Source organism: Macrobrachium nipponense, chromosome 34, assembly GCF_015104395.2.
Source record: "Macrobrachium nipponense isolate FS-2020 chromosome 34, ASM1510439v2, whole genome shotgun sequence".
NCBI lineage: Eukaryota > Metazoa > Arthropoda > Malacostraca > Decapoda > Palaemonidae > Macrobrachium > Macrobrachium nipponense.
Window position 1 is genome coordinate 43,891,539 of NC_061095.1, and position 23,415 is coordinate 43,914,953.

Here is a 23,415-nt window from a genome sequence, read left to right on the forward strand (position 1 = left end):
TTATGTTGACTTATGCGTATTGGCTAACTTATATCAGTCATTATTACAAAAGAAACACGTTAGTTAGTATAAATAATTTATTGTTATAGATTACTTATTAATGTCAGTTTTCATTACTACAAAAAGAAACTTACTTGTCGATATACCTAATTTATTTTACCATATCAATTATTAATGTCAGTCTTATTTCAATACTAATAATTTTAGGTCCTATTTGAAAGTATTATCATGTAAACAGAAATTACTAGATTGAATAACCTGTACTAGTAAATTCACTTTACCATAATGCAACAAAATGACATAGATGACAAGATATTGTCATGGAAAATTAACAGATTGCTCTCCAATATAACGAGGTGGGCATTATGATACAAAGCTCTCTCTCTCTCTCTCTCTCTCTCTCCACCCGTTGCAATGGCGGCATGCTGCACACATCGATTTTGCACATAACTATTCCAAGTTTATAGTTCCATGTGTATATATAATATATATATATATATATATATATATATATATATATATATATATATATATATATATATATATATATTATATATATATATATATATATATATATATATATATATATATATATATATATATATATATATATATATATATATATATATATATATATATCATATATTATATATATATATATATATATATATATATATATATATATATATATATATATATATATATATATCTATATATATATATATATATATACATATATATATATATATATATATATATATATATATATATATATATATATTATATATCATATATATATATATATATATATATATATATATCATATATATATATATATATATATATATATATATATATATATATATATATATATATATGAAGACTTGAAGTTGTAATTAGTTCCGCAGAAAAGGGTCATATTTTTAAGTCTTCAAAGGCTGAAGGAATTCATTTTATCGAAGTCGAGCCTTAACTATTACAGATGACGTTGTAGAAATAGAATTAGCAGTAAAATATTTATATCTGAACAATTGCTAAGATGGAAGGGAGCCACTACCCAAAATGGAGTGGTAAAGATTTCAACTCTGCCTGACTGTTAACCAGCCTCCTTCGGCTTTCTTCTGCCAGCGATAATAATGGGCCGCATATGATTATTTTCTTGTGCGCTTTAACTAACGCGTAAAAGTAAGGTAGCGAAGGAAATTATGGACTGACAATCGGCCTAGTAGTTTCATTTTTGTATCTTTAAGGATTTTTTTACTGTGAAATTAAAGTTTTTAAAGGCTTGAACAAGGGGAATTTTTTAGTTTTTTTGTAAGTCACATCATCATCCAGTAGAACTTGAATACGTAATACTATATATGTAGACGCCTTTAAAAACCAGAAACGAAGACAAAACAAGGAATACTGGATAGACTCCTGACGACTATGGCCTGTTCCCGACCTTCGAAAACGCACCTGTATACCTGTTGACGACCCCCCCAGCCTGTCCCTGATAACCAGTTTGCCTTTGATAACACCAGCCCGAAATTCCGTTGACGACCTACAGCACGATGAATATTGGACAGCTGCTTCATAATACCAACGTGCCAGAAAGACAAATCATAAGGAGAATTGAAAAAATAAAATATTTTACAAAATCAGTTCTGTGAATTCTGTCTTATTTTTAATATAATTGTTATTATATTATTATTATTATTCTTATTATTATTATATTATTATTATTATTATTATTATTATTATTATTATTATTATTATTATTATTATTATTATTATTATTATTACTTTACCAGAGATAAGAGCTTAAAACGTAAGAAAAAGCTAAAATCTTTACATCTGTAAGATATTTTGAAACAGAAGAAAACTTTAAACAGTTTATTTAATTTTGGTTTTAGTAACATTATAAGAGATTTATTCCAACCCTCCATATTTTTCATAGGCCCGGCACTAGGGTAGCTGGCTGACCCAACTGCACTGGGTAGGTTAAATGTTGTTTTTTGTGCAGCAGGGTAATATGATGATATTAGTCAGTCAGACTCAACTGACTAGAAGAGTCTTCATCAAGGGACAGAGCATACTCGAAGGAAAAGTTCCTTCTTTCTGCAGAGCCAGTCTTCTAGATTATTCCCACAGAATGACCAGAAGGAAAACATTTTCAGAAAAAAAACTAGATGTGCGACTATTTTCCCATTTTGACAGAGAGTTTCTATTAGAAGAGTCTTCATCAAGGAAAAGGACAGAGCATATGCGAATTAAAACGTTCATTCCTTTATGCAGCGACGGTCTTTTCGATTCTTCCCAAAGAATGACCAAAAGGAAAACACCTGCAAAAATAGATCTAGATATCCGTCTATTTACTCACTTTCCCAGAGATCTTCTATTAGAAGAGTCATTATCAAGGGACAGAGCATACCCGAAGGAAAAGTTCCTTCTGTCTGCAGAACCTCTCTTCTAGATTATTCTGACAGATGACCTGAAGGAAGATACCTTCTGGAATAGATTTAGATATCCGACTATTTGCCCAATTTGACAGATATCTTTCTATGAGAAGAGTCTTCATCAAGGGGGGTCAGAGCATACGGAAGGAACTTAAAAGTTCCTTCTTTCTGCAGAGCCGGTCTTCTAGATTATTCCACAGAATGTCCATAAGGAAACACATCTGCATGAATAGATCTAGATATCCGACTATTTGCCCGCTTTGACAGAGATCTTCTATGAGAAGAGTCTTCATCAAGGGACAGAGCATACTCGAAGGAAAAGTCCTTCTTCTGCAGAGCCGTGTCTTCTAGATTATTCCCATAGAATCACCAGAAGGAAGATTTCTTCGTCATGGAATATTATTACATATCCGACTATTTGCTCTCTTTTGACAGAGATCTATTGAAAAAGTCTTCATCAAGTGACAGAGCATACTCGAAGGAAAAGTTCCTTCTTTCTGTCAGAGCCAGTCTTCTGGATTATTCCCAGAGAATGACCAGAAGAAGGATATCTGCAGGAATAGATTTAGATATCCGACTATTTGCCCGCTTGACAGAAATCTTCTATGAGAAGTGTTCATCAAGGGACAGAGCATACTGTAAGGGTGGAAAATTTCCTCCTTTCTGCAGAGCCGGTCTTCTAGATTATTCCCACAGAATCACCAGAAGACATCTGCAGGAAAAGATCTAGATATCGACTATTTGCTGCTTTGAGAGATCTTTTTATTAGATAAGTCACAAGGGACAGAGCATTTTCAAAGGGGAAGGTTCCCTCTTTCTGCAGAGCGGTCTTCTAGATTATTCCACAGAATCACAGAAGAAAGAGATCTGCAGGAATAGATAGATTAGATATCCGAATATTTGCCTGCGTTTTCAGAGATCTTCTATGAGAAGAGTTCTTCATCAAGGGACAGAGCATACTCGAAGGAAAAGTTCCTTAGTTCTGCAGAGCCGGTCTTCTAGATTATTCCAATGGGAATGACCAGAAGAAAGACACTGCAGGAAAAGATCCAGATATCGACTATTTGCCCGCTTTGACAGAGATCTTCTATGAGAAGAGGTCTTCATCTAGGGACAGAGCATACTCGAAGGAAAACGTTTACTTCTTTCTGCAAAGCCGGTCTTCTAGATTATTCCCACAGAATGAAACAGAAGAAAGATATTTTCAGGAATAGATTAAGATATACCCGACTATTTGCCCGCTTTGCCAGAGATCTTCTATGAGAAGAGTCTTCATCAAGGGACAGAGCATACTGGAAGGAAAAAGTTCCCTTCTTTCTGCAGAGCCGGTCTTCTAGATTAATCCCACAGAATGACCAGAAGGAAGACATCTGCAGAAATAGATCCAGATATCCGACTATTTTGCCCGCTTTGACAGAGATCTTCTATGAGAAAAGTCTTCATCAAGGGACAGAGCATACCCGAAGTAAAAGTTCCTTCTGTCTGCAGAACCTCTCTTCTAGATATTTTGACAGATGACCTGAAGGAAGATACCTTCTGGAATAGATTTAGATATCCGACTATTGCCCAATTTGACAGATATCTTATATTAAAAAAAAAGTCTTCATCAAGGGACAGAGCATACTGGAAGGAAAAAGTTCCTTCTTTCTGCAGAGTCGGTCTTCTAGATTATTCCCACAGAATGTCCATAAGGACGGACATCTGCATGTATAGATCTAGATATCTGACTATTTGCCCGCTTTGACAGAGATCTTCATTGAGAAGAGTTTTCATCAAGGGCGACAGAGCATACTCGAAGGAAAAGTTCCTTCTTTCTGCAGAGCCGGTCTTCTAGATTATTCCCACAGAATGACCAGAAGGAAGATATCTGCAAGAATAGATTTAGATATCCGACTATTTGCCTACTCTTTGACAGAGATCTATTAAAGAGTCTCATCAAGTGACATAGCATACACAAAGGAAAAGTTCCTTCTTTCTGCAGAGCCGGTCTTCTAGATTATTCCCGCAGAATGACCAGAAGGAAGACATCAGCAGGAATAGATCTAGATATCCGACTATTTGCCCGCTTTGACAGAGATCTTCTATTAGAAGAGTCTTCATCAAGGGACAGCATACTCGAGGGAAAAACAAAAGTTCCTTCTTTCTGCAGAGCCGGTCTTCTAGACTATTCCACAGAATCACCAGAAGAAAGATATCTGCAGGAATAGATTTAGATATCCAAACTATTTGCCTGCGTTTTCAGAGATCTTCTATGAGAAGAGTCTTCATCAAGGGACAGAGCAATACTCGAAGGAAAAGTTTCTTATTTGTGCAGAGCTCTTTCTTCTAGATTATTCCCATAGAATGACCAGAAGAAAGATATCTGCAGGCGGAATAGATCTAGATATTCGACGATTTGCCCGCTTTGACAGAGAGATCTTCTATGAGAGTCTTCATCAAGGGACAGAGCATACTCGAAGGAAAAGTTCCTTCTTTCTGCAGAGCGGTCTAGATTATCCCACAGAATGACCAGAAGAAAGATATCTGCAGGAATAGATTTAGATATCCGACTATTTGCCCCCTTTGACAGAGAGATCTTCTGTTTTAGAAGAGTCTTCATCAAGGGACAGAGCATACTGGAAGGAAAAGTTCCTTCTTTCTGCAGTAGACCAGTCTTCTAGATTATTCCCACCAAAATGACCAGAAGGAAGACATATGCAGGAATAGCTCGATATATCCGACTATTTGCCCGCTTTGACAGAGATCTTCTATGCGATGAGTCTTCATCAAAGGACAGAGCATACTCGAAGGAAAAGTTCCTTCTTGTTGCAGAGCCGGTCTTCTTGATTATTTCCTAGAGAATGACCAGAAGGAAGACATCTGCTGGAATGGAGATCTAGATATCCGACTATTTGCCCGCTTTGACAGAGAGATCTTCTATGAGAAGAGTCTTCATCAAGGGACAGAGCATACTCAAAGGAAAATTCCCTTCTTTCTGCAGAGCCGGTCTTCTAGATTATTCCCACAGAATCACTGAGGAAGACATCTGCAGGAAAAGATCTAGATATCCAAAACTATTTTGCCCGCTTTGACAGAGATCTTCTATTAGAAGGAGTCTTCATCAAGGGACAGAGCTACTCGAAGGAAAAGTTCCTTTTTTCTGCAGAGCCGGTCTTCTAGATTATTCCAACAGAATCATCTTCTGTTGTTCTCTGGCATCCCTCTGGTGGCCTTCTGGTGGCATTCTGGTGTCTTTCTGGCTGCTGTCCAAACAGCTTTTGGCTCTCAAGCTGAGAGCTCTTTCTTAATCTTCTGAACAGCTGATGGCTCTCATCTTGAGAGCTGGTCCTCCTTCCTCCAAACAGCTGTACGCTCTCAAACTGATAGCTTGTCCTCCAGCCTCCGAACAGCTGATAGCCGTCATCCTAAGAGCTAGTTCCTCCTTCCTCGAATTAATGTTTGTCTTTGCATCGTGAGAGCTGGCTCTTTATCCTGAGAGCTGGTCCTCCTTCCTCCGAAAAAAAATGCCTTTCATGTGAGAGCTGGCTCTTATCCTGAGAGCTGTCTCCTTCCTCCATGTTTGGGCTCTCATCCGACCGCTGACCTCTCGTCCTGACAGGTGGTCCTCCTAATATCTTCTAAGTGCTAATCCTCTGACTTTTCAACTCGTAGGGCGAAATGAATAGGTCACAGACTAGCCTGGCGACTGTGAAGTCGAACACACACCAAAGGTAGCTAGGGAGGGATCCTAGCCACGCATTCAGAGGTGTGGGGGAAATCCTTTTGAGGAACCTCGGAAGGCGTGGGGGAACGCCTTCAGAGGAACCTCGGAAGGTAGGGGTGGGGGATCCTGCTTAGGAACCTCGGAATGCCTGGGGGAAATCCTTCAGAGGAACCTCGCAAGGCATGGGGGAATGCCTTCAAAGGAACCTAGGAAGGATCTTGGAATCCTTGCCATGCTACCAGAGGTGCATCTTTGACCCCGCAGTCGTCAAGTCAAGCTGTTGTCCCGTCCACGTTGCCCTTTAGAGTTTCTCAGGCCTTGCTTCATTCTGGTGCACTGCCAGCCAAAAAATCTCTTAAGTCTAGTGGCTGGCTGGCTGATACTGCCCTGTCGTGATTTCCTCTTAACTTCTATCTGCGTCTGTGCCTGCATATGTTGCATGCACAGCAGCAGTTTCCTCTCTGGATTCTTCTTCTTTTGCATTTCCTGGGACATTTCCGGTTGCGACAGATGTATGTTGGACCCTGCTGAGCGCTGCCCTGGCGACTCTGGGCTTTATTCTCTCCATCTTCGTCCCCTCTTCTTCCGATACTGCAGAGTCTTGACTACTTTCACTGTGTCCAGCACTGTATTCAGTATCCTTTGAGTCTCCACTGTCACTATCGAGATCATCAGACTCTTCTTCGGGCTCTTCTATTCTCTCTTGGTTCATCTCTGCTTCCACCACAGCCATCCTGGTATTAGCATCTATGATCATCTGATGCTGCGCACGTAGGTGGATTTCTTGTAAGTTAATTATCGCCTCCTTTTCCATATTAAATCTTTTCAGTTCCTCGTTCTCCTTCTCCAGATCAGAGATTCCAGTCTGCAATTGTATAATTCTCTGCTCGAAAGCGACTGTATTTCTATCCCATTGATAGATATCCTTCACAAGCTCCTGGTTCTCATTTCCAATGTTGTATTATCCCTCTCAGTCGTGTATTTTCCATCTCCTGCTGGGATTTTTCTTCTTGAATGCTCTCTTTCACTTGCTTTAGTTGATCCCTCTCCAAATTCGTCTGAGTTAAAGTACGATGTAATTTCTCTACCACTTCGTCAAGTCAATCATTTCTTGCCTTGACATTAAAAGCATCTTGTCTTCATTCAGTTTTTTTTAGGGCTTCGCGTATGGGTAGTTAAATCGCCCTCCAAACTCTTGATTGTCCTTTGGAGGGAAGCTTCGTTTTCTGACTTAATATTTATTTCCTCGACAAGCTCTTGTTCCCTCTGCATGAGTTTCTTTCTTTCATTCAAATAAAGCTCAACCTCTCTTTTGAGCTGATCTATTACATTTTTAGCCTCTGAGTCTTTCTTCATGAATTTATCTTCCTGGATTTTGACAGTATCCAGTAGGTCGTTAAAATGACTAGCTTTTTCATCGGCTAGACGTTTTTCCAAGTCGCAGACCCTCTGTTGGAGGGATTCCTCGGCGCCTTTCTTGTATGTCAATTCTTCTTGAAGTTTTTGAATCTTCTGTTCTGCCATGTAAAATCCGTGTTTCCATATATCCAGTTCACCACGAAGCTGCAGATCTTCGTCCTCGACACATTCACTGGCCATTCTCTCCTGAAGATTTAAATGGAACAAAGTTCCTCCGGCGAACCACTTCCTACGAAGGAATCTTTCAACAAATAAAGATATATTCCCGATTCCAACGAGAGGAATACGGGCCAAAAAATCATTAACCAATGTACTACACATAGTAAGGTATTTTGACATATTGAATGTTACCCTTCTAAGTGGTTTGCCTCGGCGTTAGAATCGAAAAAATCCAGGTGGCTTCTCATACTCTTGTCCTCCTCCTGGATCTGCTGCTGCTGCGGGTTCTTCGGCTTCGGAATTCCTGAAGAAGGCCGGGATGCGTCTCATTCCGTCTTCGCACTTCGTGGCTCTCGGAGACTTCGGTGGGGCCTTGTAGCGTCCCTCTCTCTCTTCTCTCTCTCTCTCTCTCTCTCTCTCCTCAACCGTGTATCTTTAGCTGTGCTGTATACTTTAACACAATTAAGAATAATCTACTTTGGCAATGCATTGTTCCATATGTGACACATATCCCCAACCAACTCTCTCTCTCTCTCGCTCTCTCTCTTTCTCTCTCTCTCTCTCTCTCTCTCGTCCGCATAGGGTCACGTCCAAAATTGCCTTCCCGCTCGGAAAAAAATATACTATTGTGGATAAAGAGTGCAGAGTACTCTGCCTTATCACAAAGAAACTTCCAACCGGGAAAAGTCTTCCCACAGGTTTGCCTTTTTTATCTTTCCTTACCCAAGAGTTGGAGGCTGAGTTATTCTCCCATTTGTTCTGTGTTGTCGTTCATTTACATTATATTATGGAACAATAAATATTCACTGTGACTAAAAACATTCAGGAGAAGGAGATACTTCATACATGTGAATATTTTTGAATTAACACTTTCATTCATTCATTCATCCACGTTTTCGCTATCATAAATAGGTACAATTTCAATATTATATATTGGTAAAACAACAACTGGTGCTGTTAAAAAAACAGGAAAATTATGTCTATATTTTTGTTGCTAAATACTTGTTATCGCAAGATAGAATAAACTGCACCTGTTTCTCGATATGTTGCATTCATGCAATCCATTAATTTTCGTAAATACCTTCGTTACTGAGAATAATTTTTATATTTGAAAAAAAAAATATGGAACACAACAATACTGTCTTTCGTTCTTGATAAAGAATACTTTGTTATATTCAATCACCCTCTTGTATGTAGCAAACCGCATTGGACAAGCTATGGTGCGGATGAATTAGAAAAAAAAAAAAAAAAAAAAAAAAAAAAAAAAAAGGAAAAAAAAAAAAAAAAAAAAAGGGAACTTACTTCTTCCAAGTGCCCCAAACTACTCAGAACTAAGCGATGCATGTCCAAGATAAGCAACCCCTTTAACTTAAGATAGATGAATCCTTTTTTAACAAGTAAACTAAATACGGTATTGAATCTCAGCAACATTTTCTTTTTTCCGATTTTTTTCTAACGATAAATGTGTATTTTTCCTTATTGCCCATCTACGACTAGTCTGGACTCTCTACTACCACTCTTCCTCTCCTACTGATGGGTGCCTGAGGGTTAAAGAGGACTGTAATCCTGCATGTTGAACTTTTCATTTCAGGATCCTATTTTCACTTTTTCATACCATTTTTTTATCGCCGTACGGAGCCTTTGGTGAAGGTTCATTGCAGCGTCCCTTCGACCCCTAGTTGCAACCCCTTTCATTCCTTGTACTGTAACTCCATTCATATTTCTCCCATCTTGCTTTCCACACTCTCTAATCAATTATTTCATAGATCCCAGTGCTTGGCCTTTGGTCTAAACTTTATATTACATTCCATTCCTTTTACTCACTGTATCCATAACCACTTTTCTTCTTCAACAATCGTAAATGATATTTACGGGCTGCTCATTCAGTAACAGCCCATGATGGCATAAAGCCAGGTCAGTCAAAGACAACAACGACAGCAAGAAGTCCAGTTAGTACACTTCGAAGAGGTCACGGCGGGTGACGGAACAGCTGTGGTGATGCGTTACCAGTAAATGGAACAAAGAGCCAAGAGGTCATCTTCGTTTCTTTAGTTATGAACTAAACTTGAAAGAACGCAGAAGATTTAGTAAGTAGTATTGACAATCTAATAAAAAGTTGATTTATAACCAAAGACCCATGGAATTTAACGAAATACACACACAAGAAAAAACTTTGCTCCAAAATTACTACAAGAGAGGGAAAGAGATAAATTTAGAACGGAAAATGAGAAGTTGGCCTTTGGCTCGAAATACTTTCACGTCAATTTCGAATCGGGGGTAACGGGAAATGTTATTGGAATGTGATGTTGAACTCATTACATATTCTGTTGGCCTTCATAAGTCTGCCAAGCGAGAAAAAGGATTAATTCACAGCACTTTATGAAACTATATGATGTGTTTTGAACCGTAGCTAGAATGTGGATCTGTGGATTCTTTTTCCTCTTTTTTGCATCATTCAAAATTATGTGCTTTTTGATAGGTAAAAAATAGTTATCTAATACAATGTCTCAGCAACGTTTCAATTCAGAAAATAATAATCTTTACGCAATAAACCTGTGACCTACTTTTCATGTAGCTATCAAAAGATACTAAAGTTGTTGGTTTCTGTTTTCTTTGAATTTTGTTGTATCGATACTATATGAATATAGGGGGCAAAGTTTATAGCCTAATTTATTAGGCCCCTTCCGAACGACGGGCAAAGACACGACGGGCAACCTGATTTGCCTGTAATTCTCTCGCTTTTAAAACAGTGCTACCAGATCAAACAATCCAATGCAAGCAGTAGTCAAAGGCAGGTGGACCTATGATTTGGACCACACTCGTGATCGCCATCCACTCGCAAAATTGGTAACAGTGTTTGCCCTTCGTGTGGAAGGGCCTTTAAAAATAAAATCTAAAAATTTTGAATTTCTCATGTGTACTGTTTTGTAGTCAATGAGTAAGTTCAGTCGTTTCTAATATATATAAATATATATATATATATATATATATATTATATAATATATATATATATATATATATATATATATATATATATATATATATATATATATATATAGTTCTACTTATGTCTAGTATTAGCACCAAAATTTGACTGATCTAAATAATGTATAAAGGTTATATCGGGCTGAATCAGCAGCAACTTGACTCACACTGTTGTGATTCTGATTTTTTTTATTAGGTGACATCCACAAAGGATCAAACTCGACACAAGAGAGATTTTTCAGTCTCGTTTTTGACATATTGATTTTTTCTTATTCTTATATATGGAACTGAACACATCCTGACTTGATTGGCTCCCTGATTGCTGGAAGACACCGCTGAGCAACGTCAAAGAAATCGTTCGGCTGAACTAGCGACTTCAGGTGAAGTGACAAAAGTAAAAGGCGGAAAACGATGCGGACTACATTCATTTCAGTTTCAAGAAAGTGGCTCAGTAGGTAGAAAGATGTAATCCAAAGATGCGTAAGAGAAGAGCAACAAAGGAGACATTAATAAAGCAGTTATAGCTGATTTACTACGAAAAAAAAACCGTTTACTTTCTGTTGCTGACATAAAAAGTAAAAAAATAGGTATTAAGAAAATAGTTTTACTTTCGAATATTCCGAATACATTACATTCTCAGAAATGTCTATTTTTGGTATCAATTTTATATTTACTTTTTCTTCAATGACTTAGGAATTTTTCCTTTTATTTGGTAAATTCAGCAATTGTTGCGAAACTTTCTCTCTTTCGTCAGCAGAAATTGTTTGTCCAACCGAATGGTTTCTCTGGCGTTGCTGCGAGAGGTTTTCTTCCAGTCAGGGAGCCAAGCAAGTCGGGATGTATTCCACATATAAAATAATTATATCAAAATATTAATATAGAAAATGCCATGAGAAAAAAAAACTGGATGATTTACTGATGTCTTTCAGTTAAAGTACCACGGTAATGGAGCTAATCCAAACTTGCTGAATGATCCATGAATCGAAATTTAATGGTGATTTCTGGGTTTTTCTTTCCTTCCTTCTCTGACAGGGACACATCCATTTTGATGAAACACTTCGTTTTCAGGAAGCACTGGTACTTTGGATTTGGGTTCTTCCTATTATTATTTATTTATTCTTATTTCTCATAGAAGGCACTTGACTATATTTTGATAATTACATTTATCATCCTGTTGAGAGGTTTATTGGTCTCGCCTCCTATTTCTTATATGGCTAAGCCATCATTAGCCTGTTTAATGTATTATTCATTTAATCTCTTCAATTACCTCTATTTGAGATGAATAGATATTCTATTTTACTCTATTGCTTTTCTCTCCTGGCTTATCATCTTTATCGGCCAATGTCATTTTATACGTTTTAGAAACAGGTTTCTTTCAAAATAAGCCACTTTTTGTCCATACTTTTTTCTTTTCCTCCTTGTTTCCTCCAATCCTGAGCAACAGATGGGCACACCGTTACGTGCTCCATCTCCATATGCTTTCAACTTTGCTTATAACACTATTTGCTGGTATGTTGGCGTGCAGAGATGAATTTTTCCTTTCGTCTCTCGGTCAAAATTACAGCTAGAAAAGAACTGTAGATTAAAATTGCCAGATTTAAACTGTTTCAAATCCCCCCGGCCCCCCAAACTGCATTAAACAATAAAGATTGCAAACTTGAGCTGACGATCGGAAGAAGAATGTCTTAAGATAGACGTCTCCTTCTGAAAGCCCTCACTCAAACAAAAGACGTTCTTCTCTCCCTTCACGCGATGCTGACTTATCGACCACAACTTCGCATGACTCTTTTTCCCTAGATCCTTTGGCCGTGTCACGATCATCGTTCGAGTGATGACGATTCGGAAAGTAATTATGGAGTTACTGATTTAACAATTGCTGGAACATTTTATGTTTTAGTTTTATCATTTCAGTACGTACTGTTATTTTCAAAGGCCATAAGGAGGCATGTACCAATATTATTAGGAAATAATCTTATTCAAGCTCCAATCTTTAAGCTTCTTTTCTAAGCATTAATACTTTCTTTCGGTTCAGCAAAACATTTTCTTATCTTCTCTATTAACATTGAGAGTCATAACTTAATCCACAAAATCGAGGCTAAGATTCCTGAATTAGGATACGCTCCTTCTTGGATGTTTTGAATGGGGCTCTTGGTCAAACATTGTCAGTCCTGAATAATATGATATTGAAATCCTAATAACATTATAATATACTGAATACTAATATACATATGTAGTTCGATACTTTTATAAATGATAAAAAATTATCCAATATCCTAAATTTAATTTAACTCTTTGTACATCTACATAGACATACACCATGTGTACTGAGTTAGTTACAAAAACATACATGCAAACACACACACACACACACACACACACACACACACACACACACACACACACACATATATATATATATATATATATATATATATATATATATAGTATATATATATATATATATATATATATATATATATATATATATATAAATATATCTATATATATATATATATATATATATATATATATATATATATGATATATATATATATATATATATATATACACAGAATTTATGAGAGTAGAAAGTATACATTGTCAGTCAGGCTTGGTATTCGAAGCATTAATTTCAGGGACTGATTTCCTTGAAAATGATACCCATTTTTAATGTATAGTTTTATCATTATTCTTTCCGTATAGTGGAACTCATGAATGAAAGGAAAACTAAACTAAATACATAAAATAAATAAATTAAAAATTAAAACTTGGTCAAGAAAAACACTTGCATTTCCAAAACCTATGTGGTTCCTCTATTTCTTTGATAGGGAACTAATCCAGTGAACATCCACAATTACCAAGCAAGGGAATCAGGGTTAAAACCTGTCTCAATGTTCGACCTGTTCCCTTCGTCCGTTGGACTTGAAATTGTCATGTTTACTCAATGTGTGATAGTACAACCTTACATGATCTGTAGGTTAGCAGTGACTTCTAAAGACCGTTCAGTGACTTCTCCCAGTATCACAGTATAAAACTAATTCAGATTTTTCACAACTTCTTTGAGTCAGTAGAATGAGTAAAAAACTCAACGGATTGTTATACCTTCTGTGACTGATTATGATAAGTTAAACTCAGCGAATTTTCAAAACTTGTTTGCCTCAGCAGGAAAAAAATATAATTACATACAACCATAAGTTTCATGCAATTTCGTCAAAACTAAAGGTTCATAAAAAAAAGTCTTAAATAAAAAGAGAGAAATAAATATTTTTTGAGACACCAGGATTTTCTTACAATTAATCATGTCTGCAAAAATAAAAGGAAATGCTACGAAAAATAAAAAATAAAATTAATATATTTTTTCTTATAGCACATTGATCCATGTTTGTGGCCCAAGCTTTTATGTTTGTAGGAAAATCCTGTTGAGTCTTAAAAAATATTTTCCAATTTTCTAGGTATTTTAGTAAAAGTGTTTTTTTTATGTTTTTATTTTTTTTTATTTTCATCATTCTTTTATTGTACTCTTCCGTCCCAAGATCATATGAATTCTACCACGTACAACTATGTTCATCTAACATCGCATGAGAAACAGGAGGGGAACACATTTAAACTGTATTATATAAATGGTGATTATCAAATTATCTTATAGTCAATGTATGCATACCTTTGGGACGAGAATGAGTTTCACCTCTAAGAAAGCTTCCAAAAGGATTGCTTCTTTTCATAGTTTAATGAAGCTCCAGATGAAGAACTGAGTAGAGGTAGAATTAATGATAAAAGTCTGCATTGATCTTCATTCGTGCAAGGGAGAGACAGTTTTGTCTTATCCTTTAGAAATTCAGCGAGGAGAAGTTCTTTTGAGGAAGGTCTTCAGGCACAAATGGATTCGCTGTAAAAACCAAGATCAAACATTCCCTAGTGCTTTTATTTGAGCTGATGAGGTCATCGAATTTTTCAAACGAGATAATGAGCTTTCATTGACTTGGAGCAATGAGGGAGACGAGGCAAAAAAGGAAAGGTGACTAATTAGTTATATTTTTCTTTTCTCTAGCTCCTCACTTTTCAGGTGAAAGAGAATGGTCTTATTACGGAGTGCGGTGTTGACAAAAGCTGCTGGATGGGTTTTCCTCCCATTCAAAATTTGGGTACGTTTAGGTGTTTCTCAGAAATTATGAAAATATTCTGCTTTTGTCAAGTTTTTCTACGATGATTAGGAGAGATCTACTAGATACGAATTGTCCGGGAAGTTGTAATCCTGGAAATAACAGTTTCACAAAGGAATAGCAAGCACAGCATGAAAATCAAATTATCTCTGAATTCTTTTTGTATACAAAACCACACACACACACACACACACACACACACACACACACACACATATATATATATATATATATATATATATATATATATATATATATATATATATATATATATATATATATATATATATATATATATATATATATATATATTATATATATGTTCTTATTAGACGTCCAGTTATCCTCATTAAACAGTTCAGTCATGATGAAACCACTGAATGACACAGACGAATGATCGTCCAAGGAAGAGACGACAGTTGCAATGCGTATGTTAGTTTGTTCACCAAACAGGGCAATATGTACGTTTGTACGTATATTAGGGTGTGTACGTTTGTAGGTCCATTAGGGGGTGCGAATAAGTTTGTACGTCCATTAGAGCGAATGAATAGTAATGAATCCCCTACGAGATGGGAAAATGGGGAATTAGACAGCAAACTTTTGTAGTGGACGCCAGAGACTTTGGAAAGCTGAGGAGGCATTGAAAAGATCCTTCTGATAAGATAAATAACCTTTAAAAGAAACACTGATAGTTATTTTTCAGATACTCTGAAAGGAGAAGTGCGGTACAACACTTAATATTATTAGAGAGCTTTGATATTCTAATTTATGTGGCTTCTTTACAGATGGATTCGGTTTGTCACTACTGAAAATGAATTCTCTATTTAACATTTTTTTTTCACAGATAGAATAGTGTGGAGCTGTTTATGCAATATGCTCATGCAGAGCAATATAGTGTTTGTTGGGTGGGATTTTAAATTCATTTTTAAAAATTTTCCGTTAGCTCTTTGGGGGAAATAATTGCTCTATTTTTGTATCTCTAGAGTTTTAATTAGAATAGATTTAATGACTGGTTACATACGAAATGTCATGTTGCTGGGAACGTTTAAAAGGTAGGTCACACTACTAGGATTTATTTCCTTGATTTAAAGAGGGTCAATTGACCTGTAAACATATGTATTAAGATTCTTTCCTCTTTTTTTACTTTATTCGGTTCTTCCTTGGGCACTTGCCGGATTTACTGTTGCGATTTCTATATGAAATTATATAGATGGCACAGTCAGGTGACAAAAATGTAAGTGAAGTCTTGCAAATCTATGATAATGATAATAATAATAATAACCATTTTCTCAACCATTTTCGTCATGAAATTCAAGAAAATCAACTCTAGTTGAAAAACACCGTATCACTCATTTTATAGAAAGCATATATTTATCTTTAGCATCCAAGGAACGTGCTTGAAATGAAGCACTAGTTCAGAACAGCGGAAGGACCATTCAGGAAGGAAAGAAGCGAAAGCACCTGTTATATGATATGCATAGTCACAATGGACATTGTGTGCTTAGCCCAACGAGGTCAGAGAAGGTCGGGGGCGTCTTATTTACTCATTCTTTTTGAAAAGGATTTGCAGAGGAAACTTCGCAGAGGAAACTTCGCAGTCTCGGGGAAAATAGATATATAACTATAAATAACAGGAATTTTAGAGACTGAGTTCACGAAGATGGAGCTTTACTACTTTAATCTTCAATTTTATAATCTTCACCGAATTTTCTTCAAAATATTTCATTTGTTCGTGAAATAAAATAAGCTAGTTACTAACATTTCATGATATTCTTAACGCGTTCAGATGCCAGTATATCAGAATGACAAATCCAGGACGCACAGTAAAGCATTCAACCACCACCGCCACCGCAAAAGAGTATAAGCTTAAGCCGCCTCTCAACTACAAATACCTGTCCGCTCTCACGTGTTCGCTGTTTTGGAGTCGTCATCAAGCAACCTCGACCTCTGTATCGTGTAGTGATTTTGTCCACACATAGCCGTTATATGAGTCATATACCCTATTGCGGTGGCGGTGTGGTTTAGGCTTTACTGTGCGTCCTAAATTTGTTGGGTTCGATGGTTCGCGCCCATAAGCCGACAAATTCATTATCGACTAAAAAATTCCCCTTCGGTTAACAAATATGAATATATATTAATTCCGAGGTAGAACGAATAGATATGAAAGGACATTTGTAGCTCGATGTATATATATATATCATATATATTATATATTAATATTATATTATATATATATATCATATATATATAATATACATATATATGGATATATAGATATATATATATATATAATAGATATATATATATATATATATATATATATATATATATATTATATATTATAACACTATCATGATATAAACAAAGGATATGAGTAACGTTGGCCATAGACTGAGTAATAGCCCTAGTTCAATTCAGAAACAGGGTAAAAAACATGTTAGAGCGAGATAACGCCAATGGAACTGCTGTGAAACCCAGAATCATTTAACCACTGCTGTATAGTTTGCTTCTTCTTCTTTTTCTTCTTTCAGAATAAAAGTTGTCAACGAGGTCGAAGATATTTATGTCTTTGCAGGTTAGTCTACGATTCCTGAAACTAGTATAGTTTCATAGAAAATAAGAAAGCTATTTTTTATTTTTTATGGAATAATGAATCAATTATAAGAGGAGTAACTAGAATTAATTTACAGCAAATGGCAAGTGCTTCTTGTTGAAAATATTTACGTGGATCCTGTCAAAAAATATAGTTTAAGAAATTGTAGTCATATATAATTTAGGTATATATTTATTATTCAAAACTTTGTTTAAATGTGTTTAAAAGTCTGGAAGGGTAACAGTTGCCTAAAAGTATTTGTATAAATATGTTATTTCATTACTGGATCCACACCAGCATAAAAATATTGCCATTATCGTCAACTTGACAGTATGAAAAATCATAAAGGCAGTCTCCCACACTGCCAGCTGTAAAAGTTTCCTTAAAATGACCCCGATTAAAAACCTTAAAGGTAGTGTTAGTTTCAGTAAAATATTTTTTAGTATGATCTCGATTGTCTCTTACACAGGGACATTTGTGAATATTGATTTCACAAACACCCTAACCATATACAAATCAGAGTCTTACATTAAATTGTTCCTAAATTTCTTTTAGTTCTGTACAAGATAGATGTCAGTTTAAAAGCCTGGAAAACAACACTTCCAGAAGAACAGTAAAACCAGCAATACGAAGGTTTAAAACAAGCTTGGTTCTTTCGGATTTCTTTAGACCTTTTCATAATTTCAGATACTGTTGATAACTCAGTAGATGGAGCATTTACTGCTCTGCAGGTAACCAGTGTTATCATGAGATACAACATATTCTTTTCTTCTTATTATATTGAAGTAGTCCAGCTTGGCACTGCTTGTTTACTAATACTATCTTTATTATGTTCTGAAAACCAAAATCCAAGCCAAGTTTTTCCCGTTAGCTTTTCTTTTTTCCTTCTTAAACAGAACTTCTAGTTTGGCTATATCAACTTTTTCTGGAGATATTGTTGGGCCCTTTCGTTCATAGAACAAAATAGAAACTAACTCTCAATGATACAATAAACATTTATATAGAGATTGTCTGGGTTTTTGACAAGCGGACGGTAGTACTTACACCAAGGGCAGGCCTCTACAAAAAAACTTTTTCTCCCTTATTTTTTAAATTTTTTAATTTTTATTGGAGAAAATATACAATATTTTACAGTTTTAAGAGTATTACATGCAGAATTTTATCAAAGTTTACTTATGTTTACCAGAATCTAAAAACAAATTACCGTGTACATTTTACTAATAACCTATGTATTTCAATGTTAATATTTTTTCTGTAGTTGCACATATAAGATTTTATCAGTATATATCTATTTTTGATGATCCTTCATTGTTAAAAACCGTCTAATACCATCGTTTCACGTTTTATTTCTCGCATTAATTGGTTGTTAAAACTACTGTCTGCTTTTTTGTCTTCCCTTCCCAACCATAAGATTTGCTCTGTATCCCCACCATTTTCCGGTAAGTTACTAAATGACCAGGTGTTCATATAGGCAATGCAAGAATCTGTGTCATTTCTGTAACCTATTCTCCGTCTTAACTTTGTACTACAAATCCCTCGTCTCCACGAACTTTTCTTATCCATTTATACTCGTGCCAACTCTAACGCTCATTTCTGCGCCTGCAATTGGTTCCTTTCCCTCCTCTACCACCCTAAATGCTGTGACGTAAGTGAGTCTGCTGAAATTACGACGGAAATACCTTCCTTCCCTGACTAGTAATACTACTCAAAAAAACCTGTTACTAACTCTTTTTATTTATCTATTTCCGCCTGCTGCTTCTAACTTCTGCTCCTGGTTTTTCCATCTCTGATCTGCAATAATATAACTTTACCTTTTTATATACCTCTTCAGTTTCATTGTATCTTACGTGGATGCAAATATTATATGGAACATACTTAAACTTGAAATGACGCATATATCATCCGTATGCAAGGAAATGAATGATAAAAATAGTTAAGCTTGGATTCACGGTGGCGTACGTTACGAAATAAATAGCTTGGAATTTTTAACCATCACTATGTAGTTGAGGTGCATTTTCTATTTTTATTTTGAACATGCAATTTGAAAAAATCATTTTTTAAAAATCTTTTATATTAATGATTTACAATAGATTTAATATATACCTAAATATTTATATATATATATATCTATATATATATTCATATATATATATATATATATATATATATATATAAATATATATATATATATATATATATATATATATATAGATATATAGTATATATATATATTATATATAATATATTAAGTTATATATATATATATAAATAATAATAACGTATATATATATATATATATATATATATATATATATATATATTATATATATCTATATAATATATAATAATATATATAATATAAAGTATATATATATAGATATATATAAAAATATATATAAAATATATATAAAAAAAATATATCTAATATATTATATATATAATAGATTATAAATATATATATTTATATATATTATATATATATTATATATATATATCTATATCTTACGAGGTAAAAATGACGCTCGTTTAAAACAAATGGAAAAAAATTCTTAACTTGGTAATGTGACCTACCTTTTATGCTTCCCTGTTAGAGTCGCCGTCTGAAGCTAACTCTAGGTATATTCAGACTGCAACTATTAAAAAAAAATATATATACTTTTTATTTACCCAAAATAGCTAAAAAAAAACAATGAAAATGCAATAAAATGGGGGGGTTAAAACCCAATAACTAAAAAAACCGAAACGTTAAAACTACCATATTCTTACCAAAATCATATTTAAAAGCAAAGTACCCCAATATTATCTCTCTCTGTCCAATAATTCATAGTGTATCTTAAGTTAAAACACGTCTAGAGAAATCCCATTTTTCTACATGGCATCTTCGTATCCATCTGAAAATGAGAATATAATTATCAGACAATTAAGCATTAAAGTTCGTCAATAAAATGTGTTGTCACATCGCACTTCCTTTTCTCTAGAACCAAATTGAATGTCATTTCACTTCAACGCCTCTTCTACGCCGAAATCACTACTGTTCCACTTTGACAGTAGGTCGTCTAATTACTCCGTTAATTCACATATTTGAGATTATATGTCATTTTCTGTGGCTCGTATCACGAACACACACCCACAAACCGATGTACAGATAAACAATTGCTACCTACATGAAACTCGATAACTTTCCCGTGATTAACTTATGTCTTTGGACTGCGTCAATGAACTCAATTGTGCAAACAACATGTTTCCTATTTGTTTTTTATCTCAGCATCGGGGAATCCAGCGTCTTGAATCTGTCTCTAACAGTGCCTTTAATATATATATATATATATATATATATATATATATATATATATATATATATATATATATATATATATATATATATATATATAACATATATATATATATATATATATATATATATATATATTATATCATATATATATATATATATATATATATGTATATATATATATATATCTAATATATATTATATATATATATTATATATATATATATATAATATATATATATAATATATATATATATATATAAATTAATAAAATATAAGGTAAGAAACTATATAAAATTAATGCAATAAACTTTACTTCCGGCATATTATTATTTTAATAATCCATTATTATTATTATTATTAATTAATATTATTATTTATTATTATTATTATTATTTATTATTTAATTATTATTATTATTATTATTATCGCATCTTAATGTGAATTAAAAAAAAACACATGACACCAATCATCGGAGCAGCTTTCAAAAACTGGAAAGAGAAAATGCGCAAAACATGAAGAGTGCAAAGAAGAGAAGTAGTATGTGAATAGAGAGGAGACTGATAAATAAATAATGAAGATTATGACCAGACACATGACACATAAACATACACAAACAGCACTTCAGAGACATTTCGAAAATTCCTTTATTACTTCTTATCTACTGACTAGAGCACAGATTTCAGGAACCCACACACAGGGTCAGAGAGAGAGAGGAGGGGTGGGGGTGGTTGCTGCGTACGCGTTGTCAAAGTGACTTCACAACAGGTTTCATTTTTCCATCACAAAAAAAAATTATTGGACTCTTCAATTGCTTTGTGGTTCATTCAGCTTCTCTCTCTCTCTCTCTCTCTCTCTCTCTCTCTCTCTCTCTCTTGATATATATGAACGTCGAAAACATTTCAGTAAGATTTCACCTCTTGGACGTCGGTGGAAACATGTCATAGAAAATGGGCCAATGCTTCCAAGCATGCACAGTAACAAGGCACGATATTTGAACTTCAACGCACTTACAGTTAATTAATGTTTATTTGTATAATCATGTTTTATTCCAGAAATTATTTTAGGCATTTCCACAGCAATGAAGAATAAAGCAATCAGTTTACAGTAAGAAGAAGCCGAACAGCAGGAAGAAGAAAATCAACAACAATAACATAAAATATACGCGATGGCTTCTTTCATCCAAAAACAACAATAGAGCAATATTAAAGGCACCAAAAAATATTCCCATCTTTTCACTCTTTACGGGAATCGCAAGCAGGAAGCGTTTTATGAAAAAATTCCACAAAGTCCGACTTTCATGTGTAAACGTCTATCGGTTTCCAAAAACTCATTCTTCCATAAACAAATTAAGTGCAATTGAGCTGGGCTCCCAAAAGGACGAGAATTTCCGACATAGCTGTTACTGGACCCTTTCCTGGAAATTCAAGGATTGGCTGTCAGGCCATCCCACCATCAAGGAGGCACGTGGAGTCTAATGAAAATTCCGACAATAATATTATGCGTATTAATTCCTTTCAAAAAGACATGGAATTTAACTTTCCTTATTTTGGCTCTTTTAGATTGGTTCGCTTTAAGAGTTTACAAAAATAACCCACACACACACACCCACACATACACACACATTTTATATATATATATATATATATATATATATATATATATATATATATATATATCTATATATATATACATATATATAAATATATATATATATATATATATATATATATATATATATATATATATAATATATATATATGTAGGTATATATATGTGTGTGTGTGTGTGTGTGTGGTGTGTGTGTGTTTGTGTGTGTGTGCGTCTGTGTGTGTCTATGTGTTGTGCGTCCGTGTGTGTCTGTGTTTGTGTGTGTGTGTGTGTACTATGAACTTTGCCTCATCTTTTTCTGATTCTTTGAAGAACTTGTTTGACCTGAAGGTATTAGAGTCACCAGTGTTTCCTTAAATATGATGAGAAAAATATATCATCTAAGATCATGAATATCATGTTTATTAGCTCTCTTTCACTAATACTTAGGTTGATCTGCGCAGCAAAATAGTATGTGGTAGTTAGTCCAAGTGGATGGTCGTAGAAAAAGAGGATTACAGGGAAGTAGCCACTTTCTGTATCCACGCATTCAAGTGGAATTGTCCAGAAATTTTAATCAGAGGGGAACTGACAGAAGGAGGATATAAACATTGCGTTTATGAGAGAGAGATGAGAGCGAGAGAGAGAGAGTTGACTTTAGCCGATGCTCATCATGTACCTAAATTCCCGGACTAAGCAGCTTTGGCTGAGATCCCCTCGGATATCCCGGGAATCGTCTGCAGTTGCCAGCTTTTGCTATTGTTAATTTTTTTTTCACATACATTTAATAGATTTTTTCTATCTATCTTTTACTTAGCTATCAATATATCTATCTAGTGATACTCATGGCATATCATTTGATATGATACTACAAATAAAACAGTTTTTTTTTTTTTTTGTTTTAAGTAGAAATTTCCTAAAAGAAAAAGTCCTGAAATGACGCCTTTACCGTCACCAAAAGCCCAGAAGGACATTTCATCTCACGGACTAAATGAAACAATGAACAGCAGTGTTACCACTCTCAAGTAATTTACTTTGCACAGTGTGACTCTCTCCATTTTTTTTTAGGGATATCT